This window comes from Ambystoma mexicanum, chromosome 10 (assembly GCF_040938575.1).
Source record: "Ambystoma mexicanum isolate Mex_15411 chromosome 10, UKY_AmexF1_1, whole genome shotgun sequence".
Taxonomy (NCBI): domain Eukaryota; kingdom Metazoa; phylum Chordata; class Amphibia; order Caudata; family Ambystomatidae; genus Ambystoma; species Ambystoma mexicanum.
Window position 1 is genome coordinate 1,365,189,834 of NC_090932.1, and position 14,080 is coordinate 1,365,203,913.

A 14,080-nucleotide genomic window follows, 5' to 3' on the forward strand; every position below is an offset into this window, starting at 1 on the left:
TTTTGAAACATTCCTCCCTGAAATTCCACCAAGGAAATCTTGTCTGACCAGAGGTGGCTCGCCCATAATGGGTGACAGGGTACCGACCTGCCAGAACCACCGCTCGTTGTGGAGGAGCTGAGCCAGCCCAGTAAAAATACTGAACACTCACCCAGCTACATGCTGCAGTTGTGGGAGTGCTCCTGGGCTAGCTTAATATGTAATTTCTGTTCCCCAGTGCACATGTTTAATGGGCCATGCAAGACTGGGGGTATTTTGCTTACCCGGGTTGGATGGCCATTTGGACATGCAGGTGGGGGAACAGCACCTCTGAATGTGTTCTAGATGCACTACTGTGCCTCTCGCACAGTCAAACTGATTTGGGCACTGGCTTTGGAGTGTTCTGGCTCCTGCAAGAATGTGCAGGAACCAGAAAACACTCAGTGCTTTCTGTTTCCTGTTCTTTGTGTGCAGGGGCCAGACGGCTTTCGTGGGAGGCAGTGTTACGGAGAGCAGATGAATCCGGACCAGGGTTGAAGAGAAGACCATCATTTTATGTTGTATGCATGAATGTGTATGTTGTTGTTATGTGTGTATCTGGGCATGTGAATGAGTGAGTGAATTCTCTGTGAATTGGTGTGTGAATGAGTGAGTGAATGTTTTTGGCACATCTGTTTGAATGAGCAAGGGAATGTTTTTTTTCTGTGATTGCGTTTGTGCTACCTGGGGCGCTGATTTGGGTGAAGGTTATATTTTTGGCTGGGTATCTATGATAAAGAAAGCATGCTAAGTGTTATTATTATGTAACTAGACATGCGTTATGGTGCAGCCAGTCTGGCTATTTCTTACAATAGCATGACATGTTTTACTGGGCATCAATGATAAAGCAAGCATGATAAGTATTATTACATGGCTTGACTGACTTTTTTGGTGCAGCCAGTCTAGTCAATTCTTACTGTGGCATGCCATTTTCTTCTACTTGACATCTATGATAAAGCAATCATGATAAGTGTTATTATCTGCGGTTCTGTTTTTTTTTTGTGCAGCCAGTTTAGCTACTTCTTACTGTGGCATGACGTTATTTTGTTTGTTTGTTTGTTTGTTTATTTGTTGCGTGCGCCAGACCCGAAGGTATCCGGGCGCATGGTCAAGAATACTTTAAGCTTACAAGTTACAGTTTTAGATTACACAGTTACAAAAGGATGGTTAACAGCATGAGGATAAAAAAAAGCACAGTGAATATAAACACAGATAGTCAATGTGCAGAAAAATATCAATCCGTGATAGGGGAAATAAACAGATATGTGGTGTGTAAAGGCGAGCAGCAGGGTTTCAATTGGGCAAGACTCAAGTGGACAGGGAGGCTAGATTATAGTTCATTATCTTTGAGCCATTTAATGAGGTTAAGTCTGAAGTGTGGGTAAGACTGATCAGACCTTAAAGAAGTTGGCAGGGAATTCCATAATTGGGCCGCTTTGACCGGGAAGCTGTTTCCTCCAGCAGTGGTCAGTTTGAATGAGGGCACGGCTAAACAGTTGGTGTATGCTTCTCTGGTGTGTCTGTTTGTAGTTCTTCTTTTGAACTTTTCTATTAGATATTTGGGTGCTAAGTCATTGATACGTTTGAAAGTTAGTGAGGCCATTTTCAGTTTAATTTTGTCAGCTGTAGAGAGCCAGTTGGACTGTTTTCTGACTTCTGATATATGCTCTCTTATTGGGATTTCTAAGGTAGCTCTAAGAGCATTATTTTGCAGTATTTGGATGTTTTGCATAGTTTGTTTGTTGGACCCCAGGTATAAAGTGTTACAATAATCCAATTTGGATAATACCAATGCTCTTGCCAGTGTGAGGCAGCTAGTAGTGGATGAGTAGGGTTTTGCTGCTCTGATCAACTTACAAGTGTCTGAGGTAGCGGAAGCCACCGCGTTCACTTGCTTTGTCAAATTAAGACCGGAGTCGAGGTAAAACCCTAGTGTTTTTACTTCTTTTGCTACTTTGATGGTATGGCCATCTATAACAAAGGAGGAGTAGTCTGGGTTCAGTTTTTTAATATTGTGTGTAGTCCCAAGTATGATAAGTTCCGTTTTATCATCATTCAGGCATAGACGGTGACGGGCCATCCATGCCTGGATGATGAGGTATATCTTATTCATCAAGGCCAAATCCTGTTCATTTACTGGGCATCTGTGATAAAGCAAGCATGATAACTGTTATTACCCACATCAACTGTCTTTTTGGTGCAGCCAGTCCAGCTATAATATCTTACTGTGGTAAGGTACCGTTTTTTTTTACTGGGCATCTATGATGAAGCAAGCATCATAAGTGATTTTTCCTGACTAGATTGGCATTTTGCCCCAGCCAATCTAGCTATGATTTCTAATCATGGTATGACATGTTTTACTGGCCATCTATGAAAAAGGAAACATGATAATTTTGTTTATGTATCTACACTGGTTTACATAGGTGCATCCATTTTGCCAAGTTTTCTTTTTGTGGTGTGACACTTTTAACAGCAAAGCCAGCAGGCGTATGCGCTTCCGTGGGGAAATTGGCATATATTGGCAGAGCTTATTGGAGGTTATATTGTTGGCTGTGTGTCTATGATAATGGAAACATGATTAGTGTTATTATTTGGCTAGAATCACATTTTGGTGCAGTCAGTCTAGCCATGTCTTACTGTGACATGACATGATTAGTGGACATCTATGATGAAGCAAGCATCATAAGTGTTATTTCATTGCTGTTCTGCCATTTTGGTGCAGCAAGTCTAGCTATAATTTCTAACCATGGTATGGCGTTTTTTACTGAGAATCTATGATGACGCAAATATGATATTGCTTTTTTACATATCTAGACTGGCTTACATTGGTGAGCTATCCTTGTATAGAGAATTCTTTGATTCCACACTTCGGGCCTAGATCAGGGGTCTCCAAGCTGCTTCTCTACAGATGCATTGGGCTATAACTCCCAAGATTCTTCCCCATTGACTATGCTGGATACAGCTGATGAGGTTTGTAATCCAAAACATCTGGAGAGCCAAAGGTTGACGACCTTGTGCCTAGATTACAATTAGCTACATTTCAAAATTTGAGACATGAGATCTGTATTTGTTTCTGATTTTGAGCTATATTGAAGAAGGACGTCGCAGTCTGTTATCACTGATTTGCTACATTTGGTGGCAAAAAGATATTTTTTTTTTTTTTAGTTTGGGCAATCCAAAGAACCTTTTGATGTGTTCGTTATCCCACTCTGCCTCAAATAAACCAAATTGAGAAAAAAAAATACAGGAATGCTAGCATATACAGCATTAACAAAAGAATGTGATCTAATTTTAAAGTACCTTAATGACCATAATGACCAATGGAGCAATTGAAAAATGCACCTTAAACTAACTGTATTTGCACGTATATAGCTCTTATGGCATTCTGGTGCTGTCACTGGTAACAACAGGTTGCCTTCTACCACTAGAGGCCCCTCGCTACCAGAAATATTGGACAGGCTTAAATGGGTGAACAGCTACAATGCTGTCCTCATCCTTTGTTCGAGAGGGTTGAACACATCATCCAAGCAGACTGAGTTCAATCCCCTCTGCCTCGTACATGAAACTTGGATTATCAAAGATGATTACCGAACTCCATTTTCCATTTGCATTTCTTGCATATAGTACACAGGTGAAAGATCACCCTAATAGGGTCTTCTAGCACTGAAGGATTTATTATGACAGAGTATACAACAAAAGGTAAAAGAATTGACAGCATTCACCAAAGGCAATCGGTCAGGTTAAAAGAGTGGGGAGAATTCAAAATATAAACAACAACGAGGCCATGCTACGCTGGAGTTGCCAGGCTTAACAACTAATGAAAGAAACCCTGGTCCAAACCCAGCCGAAGACGCCCCTCTGAGTCTGTAGAATAAAAGGACAGATAATGGGAGTCCAATAAGTCTGGCAAGCCTCGACTTCAGACCGGAAGGAGGGAGGTCAGACAGGAAGGAGGGAGGTGAGGTAGGACACACATGTATGGGTTGCAGTGGAACAGACAGTTTTATTTTATTTATTGTTTATTTGTAATGCACACTCTACAGCATGAAATGTGTTTCAAGGCGCATCAAGACACGGGGGAACAGGGATGAGGACGAAGTGTAAAATTAAAACAAATGTTCTTAAAAGGTCTTGAAGCATTCGGAACGTGCAAGTGCTATAGCATGAAAGCAGGGGATGGGGAGGTGAAGGGGGGTGACAAAGAAAAACAATCTGACTAGGCTGTGCGGCAATGTGGATCGTGCAAGAGCTAAAACAGGGGAGAGAGGAAGGAAGAGAAGTGAAGGAGGGGAGGAAGGAGAGAGATAAGTAATAGGGTTACAGCAAGTATCCAGATGCAAGTAGGTAGGAAGGGAAAAACCTTGGACCACGTAGAGCAGGGCAGCATGCAACAATAAGGAGGGGCGAGGGTACAGAAGGTAGGCAATGGTCAATAGGAGTGTACAGAGGAAGGACATCTCGAAGTGAGACGGGCTGGTAGGCAGGACACGTAGGTGTAGAGTGAAGAATTAAGAAGGTGCAGACAGATGCAGGGAGACAGGGGGAGCAGGAAGGAGAGATGTAGGGTAGGAGGAGCAGGTACAGTAAGAGTAGAATTTGTAGGTGCAGGTTAAAATAGGCTTGGATGAAGGAGACAGTTGGTGTGGGTGCATATTAAGGGACAGCCACACCTCACAATGCGGAAGCACCATTGGGCTGAAAAGGACAGGCACGTGAGGCAAGAAAAGATTAAACATAAGATGGAGCATGTAGTATGCAGACAAACTTGAGTACAAGTATGGAAGAAAAAACAGCAGGAGAAAACAGTGTAAACTTAGTTGAGTTACACCAGGGCGGGGGAAAGAATCCCCCCAGGGCTCGCTGAACTAAGAGCTTACCAAAAAGATTGCTATGCTTGTTTGACCGTAAGAAACTATGGGCCTCATTACGAGTATGGAGGTAGCCATGACGCTTTTAGCGGCATGGCTACCTCCATACCGGGTACCGGGTTCGGGTTTGGGTTTCAGGAATAGGGAATTACCGGGCCATGCCGAATTTGGCAGGCCCGGTAATTCCCATTCTCAGGACCCGGACCCGGTACATCCCCATTTGAGCCCCCATAGGGTTCAATGGGAATGGGGATGATGACAGGCCCGTTGTTAGCATCCTGGTCTACTAGCGGGTCCCGCTAAGGACACCTGGTCTGACCTGGCATTCCAGAGCAGGACCCACTGCAGACCTCGTAATAGGGCGGCCCGGAATGAACAGTGGCGGTTCCTTACCGGCACCGTTCATTCCGCGGCCGCCTAACATGTAATTAGGCCTTATTTCTTCCAACTATGGGTTTCAGTTTTTTATTTTTACTGTCACAAAGAGTGACCTTCAATGTTGCAGGCTCAACACTTTCGAACTTCTTTCCTCTGTCACTCCGCCTCAAGGTGTCATTTTGCAAGTACTGCACCTTTAGGCAAGCCTAATGATGGAGGTTACCAAAATGTCATCATTTCCATTCCCACCCACTGTTTAACCCTCCAAGAACTGATGCTTTAAGGCCGGCCAGAGATAGCTCAAGTGCTATGCAAAACAATTAAATACTCAATATGATTTTTAGTGGTATTACCTCCAGTAATGGCAGTACTAAAATGACTAATGCTGGCTACAGTTCCAGGAGGTGTGTAATACGGATTACCAACTGGTTACATCCAGTTGTTGAAGTCCTTTTGGAGACCATTAGGGATAGGTGCAATCATTGCGTGTGAAAATACCACTATCCAATACAACCTCTTTTATTACCACCCATTTTAACTCCATTCAAAAGCAAGACATTTAACTAGTAATGGGTTTCCAAAATCTAAACAAGGCAGTGGGCCTCATTCCGAATAGGGCGGTAAGGGTTAACGGTCACCGGTAACGAGACCGGTGCCGTTAAACCCTTACCTTAAGGACGGGACCCACAAAGGGACTCTGGGGTCAATAACGGTACCGTAAATTACGGTACCGTTATTGCCGCCTTCCCCCTTCCCATTGAGCCCTCCGTGGGCTCAAATGGGAATGGGGAATGGCCCTGGTGAATGGGGAATTACTGGTCCCTGCGACCTCGGAATGGACCGGTAATTACTCCATTCACCAGGCCGTAGTTTGGACGAGTTCAGAGGCAGCCATGCCACAAATAGCGGCGTGGTTACCTCCGAACTCGGAATGAGGCCCAGTGTGTTAAGTATGTGCAGCACTAATGGAGGTTTCTAAATGAGGCGCATAGTGATGTTGAATTCAATGATTCAAGAACGAAAGGAATGAAGATGGGTCCGAAGGTCACGATCAATGTGTTTCCTATACTGAGGATTAGCTGAACAAGACCATTTGTGATGCTTAGAGAACGTTTTCGACCTGTGATGGAAAGATTACATATTTTCCATGTCACATAATTCATGATAACATTTAACTGCTGTATGCCTCCAAACAAACTGAAAATTAAACCTAAGTACATCATAGTTGACACACAATGGGCAAGCATGTTTAAAATTACAGCAGTACAACGACGCGCGTGTTCATTTTACCATCAAATTCATTGTTACTTAATTTCAGTGTGACATTTTTACTAATCACCGTTTGTTGTTGATCTGCTTCTTGACAGTCGAGCTCACTTGCCACATTAAGGAGAAGGAGATGGAACGCGGCCCACAATGGGGGCGGGGAGGTCGCCAGCCATCTCCCGAATTTACTGCCTCACTCGGAGAAACTCTGAAATAAACGGAGCACCGGTTCCACCCCTTGACTCAAGGACATAAAGTTGAGAAATGGCAACAAAATAAAATCCGCAGCTTGCTGGTGACTGAAGCAAGGCCAGGGACAGGTAAAATTGGGCATTTGGTGGTGAGGGAAATATGGATGGGCCTGCTGCCTTTCAGGTTACCAGTCAGTGAGAAAAAACACTGTCGAGGATAAGTACAGCTTGTGTGCACACGTTCCTTTCATGCGCTCGTACCAGCATTGATAATTACTCTGAGGAGTCTTTTGCGTAGCGCATTATTGAGACAATTCCACTAAAAGGCCGCCGAGAAATCCCCACTGAGTGGGCCATGAATTTAAAATGGATTCACATCAAACCAGACCATCTGAGGGAGGGTTAGGAAATGAGTGGGCAGCTAGAACAAACACGCCCTGTGCTCTTATAAGCTCTTATACAGTGTCATAAAATGGCCTCAAGTCGTTATGGAGTGTTTCTGGGTTACAGATGTTGATACGGTTGTTGTGACCTCTGAGTCTATGAGGCCTACTGGAAAATGAATTCTTCTGGCATGCCTCAGAAAGGGCGTCTGGGCTGGAGCAGAGTCTGGAATGTGAATGCGATTGACTGCCCCAGAGTTATTGCTCTTGCAAAAGCACTGGCTTATCACTAAGTTGTATTATTTCATAATAGGACAGCTTCTCTGTGGTATAATGGTGCAGATTACAGTTAGCATGCCCAACCTTCCTCATGCTGTTGCTTACATTGTGAGTCCAGATGTTGATTCTATAACAAGCAATTCAACAGATGCTAACGCATGAACAAGGCATAGGAAAGACCCTCCCTATACACCTATAGATCACCTCCAAGGAACCGGCTTGTACTCCCTGGCATGTGTGGCCGGTGTGTTCCAGGTGCCAGGCTCAGGTTCCCCGGCACTCGCTTCCTGGATAGCCTTTGCAGGGTACTTGCAGGATGCAGGTAAGATTCCTCCAGGATTTGAATAGTTGTCCCACTGGTTGAGGCCTGATAAATTCATCTATGACATGTTTGTGTCTTCTCTGACCCGTTTCTGCACGTCGTGCAGGGTGGACCTTCCATGCTTGCATCCACCCTACTGCATCCAAACTACTAAAAGGGTAGTTTTAGAAATATTAAAAAACATTCTTGCAGCAGCTTGCCCTCCCAGTAAGGTTCAGGGCTGACCACCATCTTACGAACTTGCATGGAAAGTAGGGAAGTGGTTGCCTTGTCAACTGTGGTGCTCTGTCTTCTGCTGCAGAGGAAAGATCTGTGTGTGTCTATTTATTTAACAATAGACAAGAGCTGAGAGAAAGCCAGGTCCTTGGGTCCCGTATGTACATGATCCTTATCCTTAAGACTTCAAGCAGTCCTCAGCCATTCAGTCACTTGAATTCCCCAGCTCTTCGCATACCCAGAACACAGCTGAAGCAGTTCCTGATATGGGCCCTGGCCACATTGCACAAAGGAGGTCCTGGCAATTACATAAGAGCAGGGTGCCTTCGGTTGTTCTTCATCCACCTGTCCTTCAACCCTTCACTCCTATCAGAAGGTGCCAACAAGTGGGTCCCATGAGAAAGCGATGAGGTATTTGTGTTGCCACAATGTCTACACCTCAAAACAAATGATTGGATAATGAAGGAGTAAGAAAGCCACAATCGAACACCCGTTGTTGGGTAGCCAATTGGGAACTGATTTGCATGTTGCAAAATGTAAGAATTTTCAACAACCAATACAAATGGAGAAGGTGGATAGCCTGATTATTAGATCATTGCTTAAAAAAGGTCATTAGATTGGTCACAAGGGGTAGGTTAGGCCAATAGGGCTAGTTAGTGTATAGAATAGTCTGTAGGGGATAGTAACCATTGTCCACTCACTGAATACGCACAAATCACTGAATTTAAATGTATCTTTGAACATTCTCAAAGCCATGATGTCACTCACTCATATATACACCGCCATTTAATGATGACACATTAAATGATGCTTGTATTATTCCCTTCCGAGACTGCATATAATAAGCATTTGTTGTATTGCTCATTGGATTGATTTTTTGGCTAATGAGGTTTTTCCATCTTCCTTACATTCTCTGAATGCCAATACAGAGAAGCTTCTCCCACAGCATCTCTCTATCTTAAACCTGTGAATAGTCTGAAGAAAGACAAGCATCAATCTGTATTGTCGCAGGGTACTTATAGCCATGATTTTAATTCTTCGGGTCAGTCACCAGGGCAAGAAATCCAGCTCTTGGGCGATATATTAAAACAAGGAGTCTTGGACTGTAGTCTGGGATATAGCATTTTAAACATGCTGCATTCAGGTCATCAGTAAAGTTATAAGGCCAGCATAGATACTCGTTCTGAAGTCAAATAGGAAGAGACAGAGGGCCTCATTACAAGTTTGGAGGTAGCCATGCCCTTAACAAGGGCATGGCTACCCCCAACCTCAGGACCGGCTCCAGGTCCCGCGAAAGGGGACTTACCGTACCATTCCGACCTCGGCGGGCAAGGTAATTCCCCTTTTGCGGGACCCGCAGCCGGTACGTCCCCATTCCCATTCAAGCCCGTATAGGGCTCAATGGGAATGGGGAGGATGGTAGCAGCGGTACTGTTCATAACGGTACCGTTGCAACCATCATTGATCTGCTCGCGGGTGCCGCTCCACGTCTGGTCTGACCAGGCGTGCAGAGCGGCACCTGCGAGCAGGACTCGTAATGTGGCGCTACAGTGATACAGTGAGCAGGACTCGTAATGTGGCGCTACAGTGATAACCGCGCTGGCATCACTACCGGCGCAGTTATGACTCTACCGCCAGGATCGTAATGAGGCCCAGAGACGTTTACAGCTGTTACCACGTGGCTGAAGGAGAGAAATGTCAAGATACATTTTGAAAATATATTTAGATTAAATAAAGAAGATTTGACAACCATGGATAATTAAACAGCAAGAAGCAGTTCTCATGCATAGGAATGCCCAAGTTCATAACATTAACAATCACTAATGAGCGGGGGCCATAACCCCTAGAGCTTAGGAACAATAATTACAACAATATACTGAAGAGGGAGTCCTGGAGTATGAAAACAGCAATTCAATTGATGTATTTAGTCAATAATTGAATTATACACTATAATCAAAAATTATATACAAAATGTCAGTGTACACAATATAAACAGTACAACACAAATTCACAAATACAATACAAAATATTTATAGTTTTAAGTATCAAAAAGAATTGCAATACAATTATTGTAATCACATCCCAAGCAACGAACACCCAATAATGAAAGGAGTGGCTTTGTGACCTAAACATTAGCAGATAGAGCAAGGCTACATATGTGTGCAAAAGTCAACTGCTCAAGAACTTAATATAGAAAATAATATCCTTTCACACCAATACAGTCCCAACCAGCATTAAAAAAGCATGGGTAACCCCCTTCCTAAAAGAAACGACCCTAGATCCATCTATACCCACTAATTATCAACCTATCACAACAGTACCATTCCTCCTGAAAATAATAGACAAAATAGCATGCTCCCAGATCCAAAACCACTTAGAACAGCACAATCTTCTGGGGGAACGACAGTCAGGATTCCGCTCTAATCACAGTACCGAGACAGCCCTACTAGATCTAAAAATCCAAATGGATACCACCAGAGAAGCAGGTAAACTGTGCCTACTAATGCTACTGGATCTCTCAGTGCCGTTCGACTTGGTCGACCATGATAAACTCTGTAACACATTGGCTAACAACTTCAATATGTCAATGGACGCTACTAACTGGATCAAATCCTTTTTTAGCAGACAGAACATCAAGCGTATCCATCGGCAAAGAATCAGCTGACCCTATACCAGTTCCCATAGGCATCCCACAAGGGTCATGCCTATCCCCCACATTGTACAATGCCTATACTAAGCTGCTCTTTGCAGCTCTGGATTCCATTGGTGCCATCTACACCAACTTTGCTGACTACACCCAGATCCTTATCCCACTAACAGGCAACCATGAGCAAGACTCACTGCTCATCAACCAAACTGATTGATTGATAGATTGATTGATATTTTATTTCTATCACGCTCGTACACAAGTGTTTCATAGCGTGACAAGGCAAGGGAGGGAAACAGGGGAGAACAAAACAGCGATCTTACTAGGCCCAGGGACATTGAGAACGCGCAAGTGCATGGGAGAGGGGGAGGGGAAAAGTGCATGGAAGGGGGAGAAGTGGAAAGTGCGAAGCAGAGGAGAAACAGATAAATTACAATAAATAAATAATAAAGGCAACAAACAGTGGTAGTGCAGCCAGCAATTTGCAAGTGCTAGGTTTAAGGCTGCAGACAGGATAGGTCTGATAAGTGCAGGAAGAAGAAAAGAGGTGTGGGGGCTGTATGGGTACAGATACAGACCCCAGTGCAAGGGGTGGTCCAGAGGCAGTGCGGAAGGGTGGCGTGGTGAGCAGGTACCTCGGCCTGGAGGACAGAGTTTGGCCAGGTGCACAGTGACAAGAGAGAACAGGTCAGCAGGGGAGAGGGGGAGCAAAGGGAGTAGAAAAGAGGAAGGTCTTGGGGTGCTTCCGGAACCAGAGATGGTTCTCCTCAAGTTTTAGAGTGGCAGAAAGGCTGTTCCAGAGAGAGGCCCCAGCCGAAGACAGAGATCTACCCCCAACTCGTTTCTTTGAAAAACGACTGACCCTGAGGGAGTTGGAGGTAGAGGAGCGAAGAGCTCAAGAGAGAAGGTATTTGCGGAGGGATAACTGAAGATATTTGGACCCAGGCCCCAGAAAGCCTTGTGGACAATGCAGAGGGTTTTGAATGTAATCCTTGCATCCACTGGGAGCCAAAGGAGAGATTTCAGAGCTGGAGAGATACGATCCCAGGGCTTGCGGCCAAGGACAAGTCTTGCAGTCCTGTTCTGGACTAGTTGCAGAGGGCGGAGAGTAGAGGCAGATAGATTTAAAAAGAGGCTTTTACAATAGTCCAACCTAGCGAGAACCAGAGCTTGGGATGCCATGAGCTTCTGGGGGAAGGAGAGGAAAGGCAGAGTACCTCTGAGGAAGTGCAGTAGGACATTTGACTTTTTAGAGAACTCAGAGATGTGGGCAGAAAAGGAAAGGGTAGAGTCAAAGATGACCCTTAGCCTCGCAGGTGGGGGTAGGAGGAGGGCCAAGGGAGGCCGGCCAGAGAGTGAGGGGAAAGGGTGGTGAATGTGTGCCGATGAGGAGGATCTCCGTCTTGCTAGCATTCAGACAAAGATCATTGGCGGCACACCAACCTTGAATGGCAGTTAGGCAATCAGAGATGAGAGAGGGAGAGGAGGTGGCAGAGGGCAGCCTGAAAATGAGTTGGGTGTCATCAGCGTAGCAATGGAAATTTGAGCAGAAAGTGGAAATGCAGTGGGCGAGAATTGCCAGGTATTGGTTGAAAAGCCAGGGCAAGAGGTTAGACCCCTGGGGAACACCACAGGTAGAGAGGAAGATAGATGAAAGGAAGGACCCAAGTTGGACCTGGGAGGGTCGATCTGAGAGGAAAGAGGTCAGCCAGGCCAGAGCCTGATCAGTGATACCCAGGTTTTCACAAAGACGGTTGAGCAGGATGGTATGGTTGACCAAGTCGAAGGGAGAAGAGAGATCGAGGAGGATGAGGACAGAGGGAATGTTAGAGTCAAGGTTGGAGAGCAGATCTTCACAGATGTTTTGCAGAGCAGTTTCCATGCTTCTGGCAGCTCTGAAGCCAGACTGGTGGTCATGGAGACAGCCAACAGAATTGAAATGAAGGTTAAGCTGAAAGATGGCCAATTTTTCCAGGAGTTTGCCCAGAAAGAGAGTAATGGAAATTGGGCGATAGTTAGCTGGACAAGAAGGATCAGCTGTGGGTTTCTTGAGAAGAGGATGCACAAGGGAGTGATTCAGAGGGGATGGGAAGGATTCCGAGGCAAAGGAGTGGTTGAAAAAAGCAGCAAGGGCCAGAGCGATGGTGTCAATGTGGTCCTTGATTGTTATAGAGGAACAGGGATAAACCTGTTTTGGCAAGGCTTTCATAGATCGGTCTTGTCTAGCGACCTCGTCAGGGGAGAAAAGAGGAAAGTACGAGAAGGATGGTGGGGGGTGGCTAAAGGAGGGTCAGCAAGCACAGATGGAGAAGGGAAAGGAGGGGTGTGGGTGGAGAGGGTGGACAGGATGTCCTGGGTTTTTTAAATGAAATGAGAGGCAAGGGCATTGCAAAGAGCCTGGGAGGCAACAGGAGCGGTAGAGACTGAAGTAGAGTTGGCCAGCTCCTTGCAGATTTTAAAGAGTTTGTTTGATGCCGCAGAGACACAAGCTTGAATGTGTATTGCCTTTGTAGTAGGCGACAGGCCAGTTTGTCAGAGGATGAACAGGAAGTCCTCCATTTCCTCTCAGCCACCCCACACTTACGTTTAAGTGTAGCTAGGTCAGAGTCATACCAGGAACTGCACTTGGCTTTGGATTTCAAACGGATCCTCATGACAGAGGCAAGAGCATCAAGAGTATCAGAAATTGAAGAATAGAGCAGAGACAGGGCTGTGTCAGGATGTGAGATAGCCAAAGGTGGAGGCCGGGGGAAAGTGGCGGCAAAAGCCTCGACTGACACATGCTTCATGGACCAGATGTCCGAGAAGGTAGGTGGCAGTGTTGGGGTAGGGTTGGCTTGAGGGGAAGAGAGGGAGATATGAGAGGAGAGGAGGGAGTGATCATTCCAGGAGAGAGGAGTGGTCAGAGGGATGGAGAGGGGGAGGTCAGAGGAGATCAAGACATTGAGTGTGTGCCCTGCAGAGTGAGTTGGGCCAGAGGGGAGGATGTACAGGGAGAGGGAGTCACAGAGGTCATGGAGGAGTACAGATGAGGAGCAAGGAGAGTCTAAATGTATATTGAGGTCACAGAGGAGGAGGAATTGAGTGGTTCAGGCCAGGAGGGAGAAGGAGAGGTCCGCCCACTCAGAGAGAAATGAGGTGATTTGACCAGGAGGCCGGTAGATGGTAGCCACAGTAAGAGAATGGGTAGCCAAGAGAGAAAGCCTTCAGACAAGGAATTTAAAAGAGGAGTAGGTCTGAGTGGGAATGATAGAGGCAGGAATCCACTCAGGAAAGATCAGGGCTACCCCCCGCCCCCCACTGGACCGGGAGGATCTGGGTGCTGAGAGGATCCTGTAGCCATCAGGGAGGAGAGTGTCAAAGCTTGTGACAGAGCTGGCTGTGAACCATGTCTCAGTAAGACCAAGGACATCAAGGTCTATTTCTTCAAGGAGGTGGCAGATGTCAGAGGAGTGTTTGACAGCAGAGCAAGAGTTGAGAGTGGCAATATGAAGAAGGTTGCCAGCCTTAAA

The 14,080-nt window shown here is 45.5% G+C and overlaps 1 protein-coding gene across 1 annotated transcript in view; it reads right to left on the bottom strand.

The window, feature by feature from the left end:
- Positions 1-14,080, bottom strand: part of MYO18B (myosin XVIIIB) — a 1,784,667-nt gene that overhangs the window by 1,660,495 nt on the left and 110,092 nt on the right. The window lies entirely within an intron of this gene.